The sequence below is a fragment of the Aethalodelphis obliquidens genome, unplaced genomic scaffold (assembly GCF_003676395.1).
Source record: "Aethalodelphis obliquidens isolate GAN/ISIS:26980383/991018 unplaced genomic scaffold, ASM367639v1 scaffold18, whole genome shotgun sequence".
Lineage (NCBI taxonomy): Eukaryota > Metazoa > Chordata > Mammalia > Artiodactyla > Delphinidae > Aethalodelphis > Aethalodelphis obliquidens.
This window is the reverse complement of record NW_020837962.1, coordinates 23511442-23525550: the sequence shown is the minus strand read 5'-3', so window position 1 is coordinate 23525550 and position 14109 is coordinate 23511442. Positions and strand designations below refer to the sequence as shown.

Here is a 14109-nt window from a genome sequence, read left to right as displayed (position 1 = left end):
CCAGGGGAGGCGGGGCCATTTCCAATCCAACCTCCATTCTCACCTGTGTGAGTTCACCGTACTCTCCACCTGAACCTCCATTCTCTCTTACTTTCCTTATGCTCTGAGAATTCCTTACTATTTAAAAAGGAGGCTGTGCACTAGAAGCTAACACAACATTGTAAAGCAAATATACTCCAATAAAAATTAATTTAAAAAAATAAAATAAAAAGGAGGGAAAACTTTCTCCAAAGCTATGGCCTCTACTCTAGCTTTGTTGCATTAAATAAATACATAAACAAGAATTGAATTTTTTTAAAAAAAAATTTGTACATTTCTGCTGTGTCATGGTTTCCATGAGGCCACAAATGCACAATGATTAGCTGAGTGGACAGAGGAAAGAATGAGAGGTAGAAAGAATCAAGGAGAAGAAGAAGAAGAAAGCAACAACATGGCGTAATTCTCCAAATGTATTCTCTCTCCACATGTGCCTTAAAAAGTTTAAGCGATCCAGAAGCTACTTATGATGCAACCATTTCCATAAACAGTAATTAATAAATAATTCATGCAGTTCGGGGTCCTTAAAGTGATAAAGTCCTGCAGCTTAGCAGTCCCCAGATAGTCACTGCAGTCAGAACACCAGGATTTCTGCACCTCTAGTTTCCAGGGTACCCTTGGGATTTGCTCAGGCTATAATAACAATAATTGCTATTTGTTGAACATTGATGCCTTGCCAGACCCTGTGCTAAGGACTGCATGTTGTTTTGTCATAATCAATATTCCCCACCCGGGCAAGGTATTATTTTTTCCCATCTTACAAATGAAAAAACTGTAACTTGGGCTTCCCTGGTGGCGCAGTGGTTGAGAGTCCGCCTGCCGATGTAGCGGACACGGGTTCGTGCCCCGGTCTGGGAGGATCCCACGTGCCGCGGAGCGGCTGGGCCCGTGAGCCATGGCCGCTGAGCCTGCGCGTCCGGAGCCTGTGCTCTGCAACGGGAGAGGCCACAGCAGTGAGAGGCCCGCGTACCGCAAGAAAAAAAAAAAAAAAAAAAGCTGTAACTCAGATTAAATAACTAGTTCAAGATCTCCCAGAAGAAAGCAGTGGAGCTAATATACAGACTCGAGTTTATCTGGTTCCAGAGGCCTTGGTCTTTCTAGTTCACCTTTAGATTTGCTTGCATTTCCTCCAGAAATAGAATCTGAGGCAAGGACTTGTGTACAGGCAGTTTATTTGTGAGGTGACCCCAGAGACGAGGAGAGAGGAACAAGGGAGAGTGAAGGAAGGAAGGAAAACCATGTGAGCGTGCATTTTGTTGAGGTCACGGCTATAGGCCACTTGGATTTGATGGTTTTGAGGGCTCTCTAAACAGCTTATAGATGTTGCTCAGAATTTTCCACCTAAGAATCAATGGAGAAAAATATTTATCCATAACCCCCCAGACCCCACGTTTGAGGGCAGTCCCTCGGGCACTACCAGCTCTGCACTTCTAGGAAGTGCACTGATGCCTGGGAGTGGACAGTTGCTTGCTTTAGGGACATCAGAGAATCCCCAGAATAGAAAGGGAAAGACTCACAGGCCATAACTGATGAACCACGGTAGGTATGAGTAAGTCAAAACCTGTAAGCACCTGCCTGCAGCTGACACCTGGGATCAGATGTGAGGCTGGGAGGATGTGAGTTGAGGTACCAGGGGCATCTAATCCAATTGTACTTCCCCAGGTACAGCCCCTCCAGGTCACACTGTCATGTGATCCTTCAGTTGCGTTGGCTTCGCAAAGATGGTAAAGCTTGTACATGCCCAGTCCCACCCCACCAAATTAAGTGTAGAGGGGAAGGCGTTGTGAAGGGCCTGGATGGAAGTGATTTTCTTCCTCATTAAAATCACAGACAGAGCAAGGGATACCTGAGTTTGCTGTTCAAATAGGTGCCATTTCCTAAAGGAAAATAGGAAGCTGGAAAAATTTGGTTAAAACATTCCCCTTTTCAAGATATTAAAAAACAAAAACACTTTTGAGGACCAGTGTGGTGCTGAGACAGGAGGAAAAAACGTACAGATTTGAGGCAAGATTGTGAAGGGGCTGAGATTTTTGGCTGCCTGCCACGCTCTCATGGAAGCCTGTAGAGTACAGGAGGCCCCTGTGCCAGACACAGAGGACTTTGTTACTTAGGGTACCACAGGCAGCATGGGCATCAGCATATTTGTATCCATTCTCCTTACCCTCCAGTCTCACAGAGTCTACACAGATGGGCCCATAGAGATGCCTGTTCAGGCAGTAGGTTACATTAGAGGAGAGGAACCTTCAACTTAAGGAATCTGAGTTACCCGTTAGCCAGGTATGCCCTCTGCTCAAGGGAGACATGATCTCATTTATCCTGGATTTTAAGGCTGCCTACCCTTTCCTCTGGAAGGAGATACTATCTCTACCTTGCAAGGGTGTAAGCAAACCTGTTTTTAGCTTCAGAGGAAGACACTATCTTTGTCTTCCAAGGTTGTTCAGTATGCACATGTCCTTGAAAAGATAATCTGGAAAAAAGGGCCATTAGTGCCTCTCATTCCTACTCATAAAATATATAGAAATGTGAGAGTCCCATGGATAATTTTCTTTCTAATACTTTGTCTTTCATCAAGTAGCAACAGGGTTGACCTTTAGTTGAGCCATAGGTAGACGTTTTACTGCTTTAGCAAAGCATGTACCTTTGACACATGGGATGGATGCATTTCTTGACCTTGGGCAGGGGTTAAGGCTATGCCTAAAATACCTGGATGAGAAAAACATGTTGAATGAAGACAGGGAGGGAGAGCGGGAGAGAGAGAGATGGGGGTGAGAGAATAGAAAAAAGTGAGAGCAAGAGAGAGAGAAAAGGAGAAAAATAGAAAGTATTTGACAGATTCATAGAAGTATATTGGGATATAGAAACCATGAATGGGAGTATGGATGGCTGGATGAAGAAATAAAGACAAAACATACATGGGTGGATATATAGATACATAATGGGTGGATGATAGATACAGAATTATATAAATAGACTGAAAGTGTAAGGGAAAGAAAGACACAGGGAATAAGAGAAAGACAAAAGCTCACAAGGGCTGAGACCAAGTCAGAGAAAGAGAGTACTCGGAGAAAGACAGAGACAGAGAGATACATGAAGATACAGAAAAAGACAGAGAAAGAACATGGTTGGACAGACAAATGGAGAGAAGAATGAGGAGTGAGAGAAATAGATAGAAGGGTGGGTAAATACATGGATAAAAGATAGATAATTAAAGAGAGAGAAGAGGTAATATAATGTGACTTTGGGCTCGGTATTCTGATCTTGTTGCTTTGGTTCTGCCACTGCCTAACTGTATGATTTGGGGCAAGTTACTTTATCTGTCAAATGGGAATACTACTAATAATACTGACCTCAGAGGGTCATTTTAAAGTCTGAATAGAGATAAGCTTCATAAATGCAAGTTGGCAGGCCTGTGATAATTCTATTTGCAGAAAGACAACTTGTTCCATCAGCTGAAATGCCCATCCCCATGAATCTTATAGGCTTCAACATTTCCAGCACTCACACTAAATTGTTGTTTCCCATTGGAGCCCTAGCTGAGTCTGGCAGATGTGTCAAACCCTGAGAAAGCCAACACTGGCATCCAACATTCAAATAGCAATTTTATGCAAACGGGATCTTCTCATTATGTTCTCCTTCTGCAATCCATAATTATTGCTTCTGAATGAATCTGAGGTTGTCTTCATCTCCATGAAATGAGGTCACACTACTTATATAGTAAATTAAAGGCAAATTGAGCAGATGATATCTATAAAATAAGAAACATGCCATTTTTAGAGCCATTGACACTGTGCTAAATGAGTTGATTTTCAATCCAAATCAAGTATGTGTATTATTTGGTTCAGCATCCCAACATTCAGATGGAAATACACACTCTTTGAAGACTTGTTAGTCTTTTACTCTTCACAGAGTTAGCATTTATGATAAGGAATTACTTCTTTAGTCCTATGATTTCAGTTTATATCCAAGCACATAATGGTTCACAGTTCATTCTTGCTAAAGAGAAAAAAAGGATTTTCCTGCCTAAGTTATTTTCGTATGTCATGTTATGGTGAAATATTTCCAAATGAAGTGACATGAAAAGCACAACCTATAACGTTTGGCTACATCAGAATGCATTAAGGACTCTTTCTGACCTGCTTTTTAAATTGTTCTTTATGTACCCAAGAATTTGCACTTCCAAGGACAGTTATTATAGTTTCTAGCACACACTTAATTCAATTAGTTCTTCACCTTTAATGAAGGCAGAATAAATAAAAATTATCCTGATTTAGTAAAAATTAGGTATTTTTTTTCCCAAATGATTCTTTACCTCTCTATTCTCTTACTCCTGCTCAACCTTATGAGTAAACAAGTACACAGATGGTATAATTTAAAGAGCAGCACAATAGTGCATGTGAAAATACTTCAAAACATTCTCTTGTCTCTTTTCTATTAAATATTCCTCTAATCAGAAATTCCACCATTAGACAGTCTTTCATATGGCATAAACAGCCTTCCTTTACAATCCTCTATTAAAATATGAAAACTTCTGAATAGTTTGGGTAATATTTGAGACAAATTTATTTTATTTGGATCATTTTTCTTTTGAAGCATTCAGATTCAATAAACATTATTGAACCTAACTTCAGTCATGAGTTGGGTGGAGTGACATAGTGGAGACAGGAGACCTGACACTTATTTATTCACTCACCAAATGTTTACTGAGCTCTTACTATTTGTCAGACACCATGCTATGCACTCGGTATATAATATAGACTGTGTCCTCATGGAACATGCGATGCATTGAGTGAGGTGATTGGTGTTTACATAATCACAGAATTAATAACTGAAGATTGCAATGACCTCAATGAAGGAGAGCAAGGGGCTATTATAGCCTAACAGATTCTGCAAGAATGGGAAGGTCATATAAATCAACTTTTCTAGGGCCATGGTGCTATCCAGGACAGCCAAGTCATGTTCAAAGGGGTAGGTACTCTTGAATAAGAAGCAGAAGTTCTTGTGAAGAAGTAGCATAGAGCAGCTTTGTGGACCAGAAAGCTAAGTACTGAGAATGGAATTTACTTGGAAAGTTGGCTCCACATTTTGCTTTCCTCTGGCATAGATCATTGCTGCTGAGTCATGCATGGTGTCTTCATCTCTCTTCTCCAGCCCTCTCATACTCTTATTCTGAGGCTAGCCTGGCATTTCTCACAAGCAGTGTTGGGTAACATAGCAGAATGTGTGTACAGCTCGTTCCTCCTGGGCATCAAGCTCCTTGAGCTCAACGGTACATCCTCAGTAAATGCCAGGTATGTATGAATGAATGACAACAACAACCTCTGAGAGGGATATTATTTGTCCTATTTGTCAAATAAGGAAACAAGGTCAGAGTGGTTTAATGGTTTATCTAATGTCACACATACAAAATGTGGCTATTTCTGGATCTCAACTCAAGTTCCTTTAGAGCAAAAATTTACGTTAGAAACTTACTATCTTATGAAACAAAGACATAAAGACAACACCCCCATACCACCTGAATTTATTTATGATGACTCTAAATATGTGTCTTATTTGCATATATGCAAAACAGATAAGGTATAGGTTCGGTAACAGTAACAAACAAACCTCAAATCTCAGTGGTTTAAAGCAACAACAGTTGATTTCTCATGCAGGTTGTATGTTGATTGCAGGTCACCAGGAGGTTCTGCTCATTGGTGTTATACATGGAGCAGTTTTCATTGCAAACATTGCTTCTCACCATGCCAAACAGAAAAATAGAGCTCTAGAATGTCTGGCAGTTAAATACTCCAGGCTGGAAGTGACACATTGTCACTGCAATTTATAACTCATTTATCAGAACTACTTGTATGTCCCTATGCTCTCTGCTAGAATATGCAAAGCCAGGACATTTGGCAAGCTAATGATTCCCACAGATAAAATGATTCGTATTTCTTTTATGTGGTCATTTACTCATCAATTATTTATCAGATACTTGTTATGTGCCAGAATTAGTGGCTATAACAGTATGTTACTCAGTTATTGGTGCATAAAAATCACAGCATCTCAGTGACATACAATATAAGCATTTATTTCTCTTTTGTGCATGTATCAGGTCACTAGGATCTGGCTGATCTAGCTTGGGTTCAGCTGAGCAATACTTCAACCTATACATTGTACAGGTTGTTTGAGTCTACTACATATAAACTGTATCCTCCTGGAACTGGCTACATGAGGCATATGCTTCTCACAGCAATGGCAGAAATATAAGAAGGGCAAGTGGAAACATACAATGCCTTTTTTTTTTTTTGCGGTACACAGGACTCTCACTGTTGTGGCCTCTCCCGTTGTGGAGCACAGGCTCTGGACGCACAGGCTCAGTGGCCATGGCTCATGGGTCCATCCGCTCCACAGTATGTGGGATCTTCCCAGACCGGGGCACGAACCCGTGTCCCCTGCATCGGCAGGCAGACTCTCAACCACTGTGCCGCCAGGGAAGCCCTATAATGCCTTTTAAAGTCTAGGCTTGGAACTGCCCCACTATCATTTCTGTCACATTCCATTGATCAGCACAAGTCTCATGGCCATGCTGAATGGCCATGGGGCAGAGAGGAATAATCAACCTCCCTTGGGATAAACTGCAAAGCACATGACAAAGGACAGGGATTTAGAAAAAGGCAATTAACTTGTAACAGTAATGCAATCAATACAAGCAGTGATCAGACTGGAATCTTAACTTTGTGTAGTTTATATCCTATAGAAAAAGGATTGATAAATAAAGTATGTAAAACTAGACAGATGTAACTGCTGAGGAGAAGAAAGTAAAGCAAGGAAGGAGGTTAGAAAGAATAAAGGTGATTATAGTGGCTAACATTTTTGAAGATTGGCCAAGAAGGTTAGCTTCACAAAACAAAATGACAATTGAGTAACTTTCTTAAAGGAACTGAGAGAGACAAACGTGAAGATGGCTGAGGAAAAGCAGAGGAAGAAAGCACCTTTGAAGGCTGATCGTGGAATTGACATGGCATCTTTGAAGAGCAGAAAGAGTGTCTCTGTAACTGAGCCAAGGGAGTGAGAAGAAGACCAAAGAGGTGAGCACAGCTTGTTCGAGGCCAGTGAAACATTTTGTCTTTTAAGTCTGAATGAGGTGAACGTCCATTGGAGGATTTCCAGAAAAAAAGCAGTATGTTTATACTTTTTACTGGATCATCCTGGCTAACCTACTGGGAATGGACTGGTTGGGGTGGGGGGGCAGAGACAAGCTAAGAGGCCATCACAGTATTACAGGGGATAGACAGTGGTGGCTTAGACAAGGGTCGTAGCAGTGGATATGATGATAAGTCACTGAATTTGATTCTGGAAATATTTTGAAATTGAGTCATTCAAGTTTGGTGACAGATCAGATTTGCAGTGTGGGAGAGAGTGGTGTTTGGGATGATGGCTAAGATTTTGGCTGAATCAACTGGAAAAAAAGGAATTTATTTTCCTGAAATAGAAAAGACTCTGTGAGGAGCCCATGAAAAAGGAAGATCAGGGTTCAGTTTGGGACCCCTTATGGGTAAGGTGCCTATTAGTCATTCAGTGGAAAGTCAAGTGGGCTGTCACCTAGTGAGATGAGTGGAGGAGAGGTCCAGGCTGACAGATGGATGTTGGAGCCTTGTTCTTTATGCCTGTGTGTAAGAGTGAAGTTAATCAACTCATGAGACTGAATGAGATCACCAAATGAGTGAGTTTAGATAAAACAGTGACAAAACACGAAGGCCTGAACCTTCTAATTTCCAATTCCAAGAAGATGGTGAGGAACCAGCAACAGAAACTTAGAATTAATGAATATAAGAGAGAGAAAATGAGAGTGTGATATCATGGAAATTAAATGAAGAAACATTTTCAAGGAAGAGGGAGTTTTCAACTTAGTCCAATGCAGCTGAAATGCCAAGTAAGATAAGGACGAACAACTGTTAGGTTGAGTGAAATGCAGACCGTTCATGATCTTGTGAGAAATTGATTAACTGAAATGATGGAGCAAAAACGTTGTCAAAATGGGTTTAACAAAGAATGGGACAGGAGACATTGATGACAGTGACTTTAGGTCACTCTTCCAAGAGGTTTTATAAAAGGAGAAGGTAAACGTTTTGTTTGTTTGTTTGCTGAAGGCTGATGGGGAATTAAGGGAGAATCATTTTCTTTGTAAGTGGGAGAAGCATAATTATGAGACCTCTTAAAGCAAGAAAAAATAACAATACAGAAGAGAAGGAAAATTACTGAATTGATGGCCTTGAGTGTTGAGAAGGATAGATTCTGTGCAGAATGGAAGGTACGTGCTTTATCTAGAAGCATGGACCTTTCATCCACATAGTCTAGAGGGAGGACAGAGTAACTGGGGACAAAGACAGGTAGGTGAGAGGTGTGCTGATGGGAGCTGGGGGCTCCTGTTCTCTCAGTGACGTGGGAAACATCTGCCCATTGTCCAAAGTCAGTTCTCTTACCTCCAACTAAGGTAGCCTCAATCAAGCACCTTCTTAAAGCCATACTGGTGCTGTAGTTCCAAACAATGTGTTGGAAATCCTCAACCCAGAGAGGGACGGTGGGCCTCCATAGACATAAATAAGGACATCCGTAGCAAATGTGGTCTGCAGATACTTTTGTGACTTGGGACAGCTGGGATGCTGAAGAACCAGATTCCTGGTCTTCTTACAGGAGAAGCTCTTTCACTCCAGAGTCTCCTGGTGCTTAGATTTTCATTTCTCTGCTGTTTGTGGCTCTAAGAAGGAAGTTTGTTTATTTAAGGAAACTCCGTTGGACCTCTAGGGGATAAAATGGGTTGCTTTCCAATCCAAGATTGCTGACAATCCCCTTCCCAAGATTGCTAAAACTCAATCCACTGTTGAAAATATATTTCTGAAGATTCCCACATCAACTGCGCTGCTTGTAGCTTTGTATGGCCTTTGTGGGTTCTAAATACCAACCTCTTGTCCCATATCTTCCAGTAATTCAGTCACCACCTCTTTGAGAATGCCTTTTCCTTATGCCAATTCATTAAAAATGAACAATTGGGCTTCCCTGGTGGTGCAGTGGTTGAGAATCCGCCTGCTAATGCAGGGGACATGGGTTCGAGCCCTGGTCTGGGAAGATCCCACATGCCACGGAGCAACTAGGCCCGTGAGCCACAACTACTGAGCCTGCACGTCTGGAACCTGTGCTCCACAACAAGAGAGGCCGCGAGAGTGAGAGGCCCGCGCACGTGATGAAGAGTGGCCCCCGCTTGCCACAACTAGAGAAAGCCCTCGCACAGAAACGAAGACCCAACACAGCCAAAAATAAATAAATAAATAAATGTCGGGTTTAAAAAAAAAGAACAATTAAGTGATATTTTGGAGCACTTATCTCCCCTTCTATATTATCATATATTTGAGAGTAGAGGCAGTCCCATTCTTTGAGGCATCCCATGAAGGCCCACCTTATATAGACAAAGAACTTCATAAATTAATGAATGGATAACTTTTTACTTCCCCTCAGACATATTAAAAATTTGGTTAAGAAAAGACTGCCTGAGCAAAGTGTTAAAGGGTAATAGCAAGTCTGTTTAGAACAATGGCAAATGTTAACTAATTATTAGAAGACATCTTTTAATTTGAAAGTCTAGTTTTTAATTATTTTTGTGACAGTTTATGTTTAATTTTACCTGCTTCACCCCTGACTGTCGATGACAGATTTCTATTTTAATTATGCAGCCAATGATTGCTGCAAATGTGTTGAGGCCCTTCATTTATTTATTTGCCTTCTCTCAGCTCCCTTGGAATTAGACGTGAGCAGCCGTTAGGTATTACCAAGTTCTCCTGGAAATGGCAGTGATACATGATCACATAATTAGTGCCTGCCAAATTACTGAGACTCATGTGTCTCCCCACAGCCTTGGAGTATAAGGCCTATTAAACAGGGGATAAAGTCTCTGGGCAGACACACATGAGGTGATTGCCCAAGCTTTGAATATCTTTATTCTTTGCCCTGTCCATTCGGCAAGAGATAATCTATTCTCTGTAGTAGTTTGTCTTGGTGGCTCAACAAAGCACCCTTTTGCTTAGCGTCTTAAACAGCAACCATTTTGTTTGCTCATGATTCCGTAGGTTGGCAAGCTGGGCTGGGCTTAGCTGGGTGTTCTTTTGGTCTTGCCAGAGATCACTTACTTGTCTGTGGTCAACAACCAGATTGGCTGGGGCTGACCATTTCAAAATGACTTCCACTGAGGTAGCTCATTTTTGCTCCATGTGTCTCTTACCTCACAGGTGCAGCAGGGCAGTGTTCCAGGAAAGAGTAGAAGCACATAGATCCTTTCAAGGCCAAGACTCAGAACAGGCATGCCACTAAATACTAGGGACCAAAACAAGTCTCAAAGCCAATGAGACTTAGAGGGAAGGGCAATAGATTCCACATCCTGATGGGAGGAGCAGGAAAATCATATCCATGGAAAGGGCCTAGATGCAGAGAGATCATTTTTTCAATCTACAACAGCAGCTAAAATGTAATTTATTTAAAAATCTACATGAGCAAGGTAAGCCCATTAGTTGAGTCGCCTGGTGCTGAGAACTCTAAATCGCTGTAGATTTTGTAATGGAGTGAGAAGTAGGGCCCCGTTTTGCTGTGCAGAATGTACTGCTTCTTGAGTGGATGATAGGCTATGACTTCTGAAATGAGAACCCTTTGTGATGATGTTTGTTACCATTTTGGAGGCAATAGTGGGGCTCCAGCAAGGAAAACCAACAAGGTCAATGAATGGCCCCCCAAATTCTGCGTGGAGTCAGGTATGGCTTCCTCCATCATTTTTCTCCCCCCCTCTGGACATGTGGTACTCCATCTCTGCCCTGTCTTCAGGTAACTTGAACATGGTTTTAACTGTGGTGCTAGCTGATAGCTAAGGCGCTAAGAAAAAAATGTTAAGGTATTTCTGTCTCTCAAGGGGTCTATTGACATTTCAAAGACTTCAGAAGGCAAAGTCATAACGCTATGATGGTAGAAGGATGGGCAGAAGTGCTCAGGCTTTGAACAGAGGGCTCCATCCTGCTCCTAGACAATACTTCTGCTCCTTTTATCCTAAGTATTGAAGTGCTTATTGTCAATTCTAAATTCCAATGCGTAGAACACTCTATAAGGCATTTCCCACGTACATTAAATAGAGGGTAATGTTGGGAGATGACGGCGGGATGGCCAGTGCTAACGGTGCCCCAGTGGCATCCTGTTTAGATGTTGTGACCTTAGGCTGCATTTCCTTCTGTCCTGCCTTCATTGATCCCTGCCATTTTTTGCAAGCTCTATTTTTCATACTTCCAGCAATTCTTGGAGCTACTTAATAATAAAAATCCCTCTTGCTAGTAATCCCCCTGGCTAATAAATCCCTCTTCTGCTAAGTTAACCAGAATCCTTTTTAGTTGCTTGAAACTAAGAACTCTACTGATTGATTTTTAAATGTTTTCCTTCAATTCTCCTCGGGCTCTCTTAATTATTAGTCAAAGTATTTATTTTGGGGGGTGGGGCTGGAAAGCTGGAGATTAAAGCCACATTGGAATAGGTTCACAATGATTTTTCAGTACAGGTAAATGAAAAGCAGTGGGGCCCTGCTCAGATTCCCCCTTCCAGGCAGATCTACCATCCCCAGATGCTGTATGTATTGACTACTAAGATCTCACAACTTCTCTCCGCACTCCTCACCCCCCAGCTGAAGAATTACCCTCAGCACTCAGAGCCACTTTTGCCTTCCCTTCCTCCCACCCCCCTCCCCCAGAGGCACCTCAAGGCCAATGATGAACGGATAAGAGGGTAGAAAGGCCAATGCCCATGCCTCAAGGGGGCCCAGCTCAATAGAGCTTCAGAAGCCCTCAGGCATCAGGCCGAGGCTAGACTCCAGCCGAGACCATGTCTTTGCTCAGCTCCTTCCCTGCCCTCTTCTCCTGAGACCCCTTCCTCAGTGAATCCCTGACTTCGGCGCTGCTTCTAGGAAAGCCAGGCCCACACTGCACAGCGGGATCTGGGAGAGAAGTAGTTGTGGAGTCTAATTGCTGTAGCAGTTAACCTCGGATGTCAGTGTCTTAAAACAATACAAGATGGTTTCATGCTCGCTTCAGTTCCGTGTGGTTTTGTAGTCATCAGGCAGTCATCCAAAGCCCAAGGTGCCTTCTCTTTTGTGGCTTCTCCCTTCTCTAGGTCCTCAGCATCCTCTCTGCTTGGGGAAGACGGGAGGCTTGGACTAAGGCAGATTTATGGGCCTGTTCTGGGAGTACCGACCTCATTTTCACCCACATTTCATTAAGCAGAATTCAGACACATGTGAAAGGGAAACATGGCGAGGTTCTGTGCCCAAGAAAGAGAAGAGAACATGGGGGAGGTCTCTGGGGCTACAGGAGACGTGTGGAAAGCAGAGTTAAGAAGTTGTAGTACTTGAACAACCACTTGGCTGTAGCTCAGGTCACCATATTGACCAAATAAGGCCTCTTTGGGGAGTGAAAGGATGTAGTTTTAATAGTGAAGCCAAGATCGCAGGGGTAAAATGGAACTGTTTCAGGAATGTAGGATCATCAGATCTGTAGCTGACTGACAGGGAGTCAAGAAATGGCTGATTCATACCATGTGGATGATAAACACGGTTTAAATTTCTTCCTACTAGGAAACAAGACAAAAAAGCTGGGTTAAAGGGAAAGAGAATTAGGAAGCAGAGTTTGTAACCTTCCCAGGTAGTAATTGAGGTGCATCCCTCGGCAGCCCCTTAGAATATTCAGAGTGTGTAAAAGGGCATAAGTTCTTGTCCCAGTCCAGGCCCTTTCCTGCTTTTTCTTCTCTGCTTATTTCCCGCAGTGATGCAAGGCTGGCATTAATACCTGCTCTGTGCCCTTTGCCTGTTCCCTTCTGCTCTTTCATCTGAAGAACTAGGAGAGTATGTAGGAGAATTCTGAGGCCCTTCCGGTAGAAACATTCTCTGATTCTAGAAGACTTAGAGGCTCGGTTGGAACAAGAGAGAATCTAGTCATGCTGTGAAGACCTTGGGATACAGGACTGGGAAGGAGCAGCAGGTGATCCAGCCTGGGTTGCATGCCTGCTGATGGCCGAAGGGAGCGATGGCGGTAGATCAAAATCCCAAGATGCGCTCAGGATAAACCAGGCGCTGACTGCTTCCAGCCTTGCTCACCTGAGGACCCAGCCCAAGAACAGGAGGAAGAAGGTGGCCAGAGGATCTGTAGGCTTCCAGACTCTCCATCAGCATGTTCCTACTTTTATTGATTAGATGGTAGATATCATGGGGGACCAGCACCCAGATCCTCTCCTCAGGGCAATACTCCCATTCCCAGCTCTCAGGAGTTTCAGCTGTTGACTGCTTACAACGGGGCCCCCTGGAAATTTGCCCTCAGCCTCAGGGACTGCCTCCCTCAAGGCTAGGCGGCTGCTGTAATCACTGCCGAGTGCGGGACCAACCCCGTGGCCTCAATTGGGACAACGGAGAAGGCCACCCTGTCTCCAGAGCTCCCCGTAGGGTTGACAGGGCTCCACTGTAACTGCAATGGGGGGAGGGGGGGCTGTCCAGCTTTTCTGTCTAGTCCCACCTTTCTCACTTCCTTACAGGTATCTCTGGAGAGTCCAACTCCCTGACTTAGAATCTGTTTCCAGGGGATGCGAGTGAAGACGCTCTGAAACATTACAGCTAAACCAAATGTTGGTGCTGGGAACATGCGATTTCCAGGCAAATTCTAACCCCATTTCTTGCTCCAACCACTGCTCCCTAGTTTCTTCCTGTCCAGACACCTCCCCACGTAAGGATCAGGAGAGACCTGGAGGAGGGACCACCAGGGGCTGTGAAGCAGCCCCCCCTCAGCTTCTTTATCTGCTGCTGCTCTTACATTTCCTCCCCCTCTGCTTTCTGGTAATGCTAATTTGAGGTCTTAGATTTTTTTTTGTTTCATCTTTGCTAAGGCCTATAACACACTTCATCATTTTCTACTCTCACACTTTTTATTTTAATTTCCCTTGCCTAACTGGGGTTTTCTTATGTTTAAAGAAAAAGTCAGAAGTGTGTGTGTGTGTGTGTGTGTGTGTGTGTGTGTGTGTGTGTGTGTG

At 43.1% G+C, this 14109-nt stretch overlaps 1 long non-coding RNA gene across 1 annotated transcript in view; it reads left to right on the top strand.

Annotated features, from left to right (window-relative positions):
• The window catches only part of LOC113626492 (uncharacterized), a 142181-nt gene that overhangs the window by 42365 nt on the left and 85707 nt on the right, over nt 1–14109 (top strand). Inside the window, exon 3 of the long non-coding RNA XR_003435173.1 lies at nt 6953–7103. This is a non-coding gene — a long non-coding RNA (uncharacterized LOC113626492). The remainder of the gene's footprint in view (nt 1–6952; nt 7104–14109) is intronic.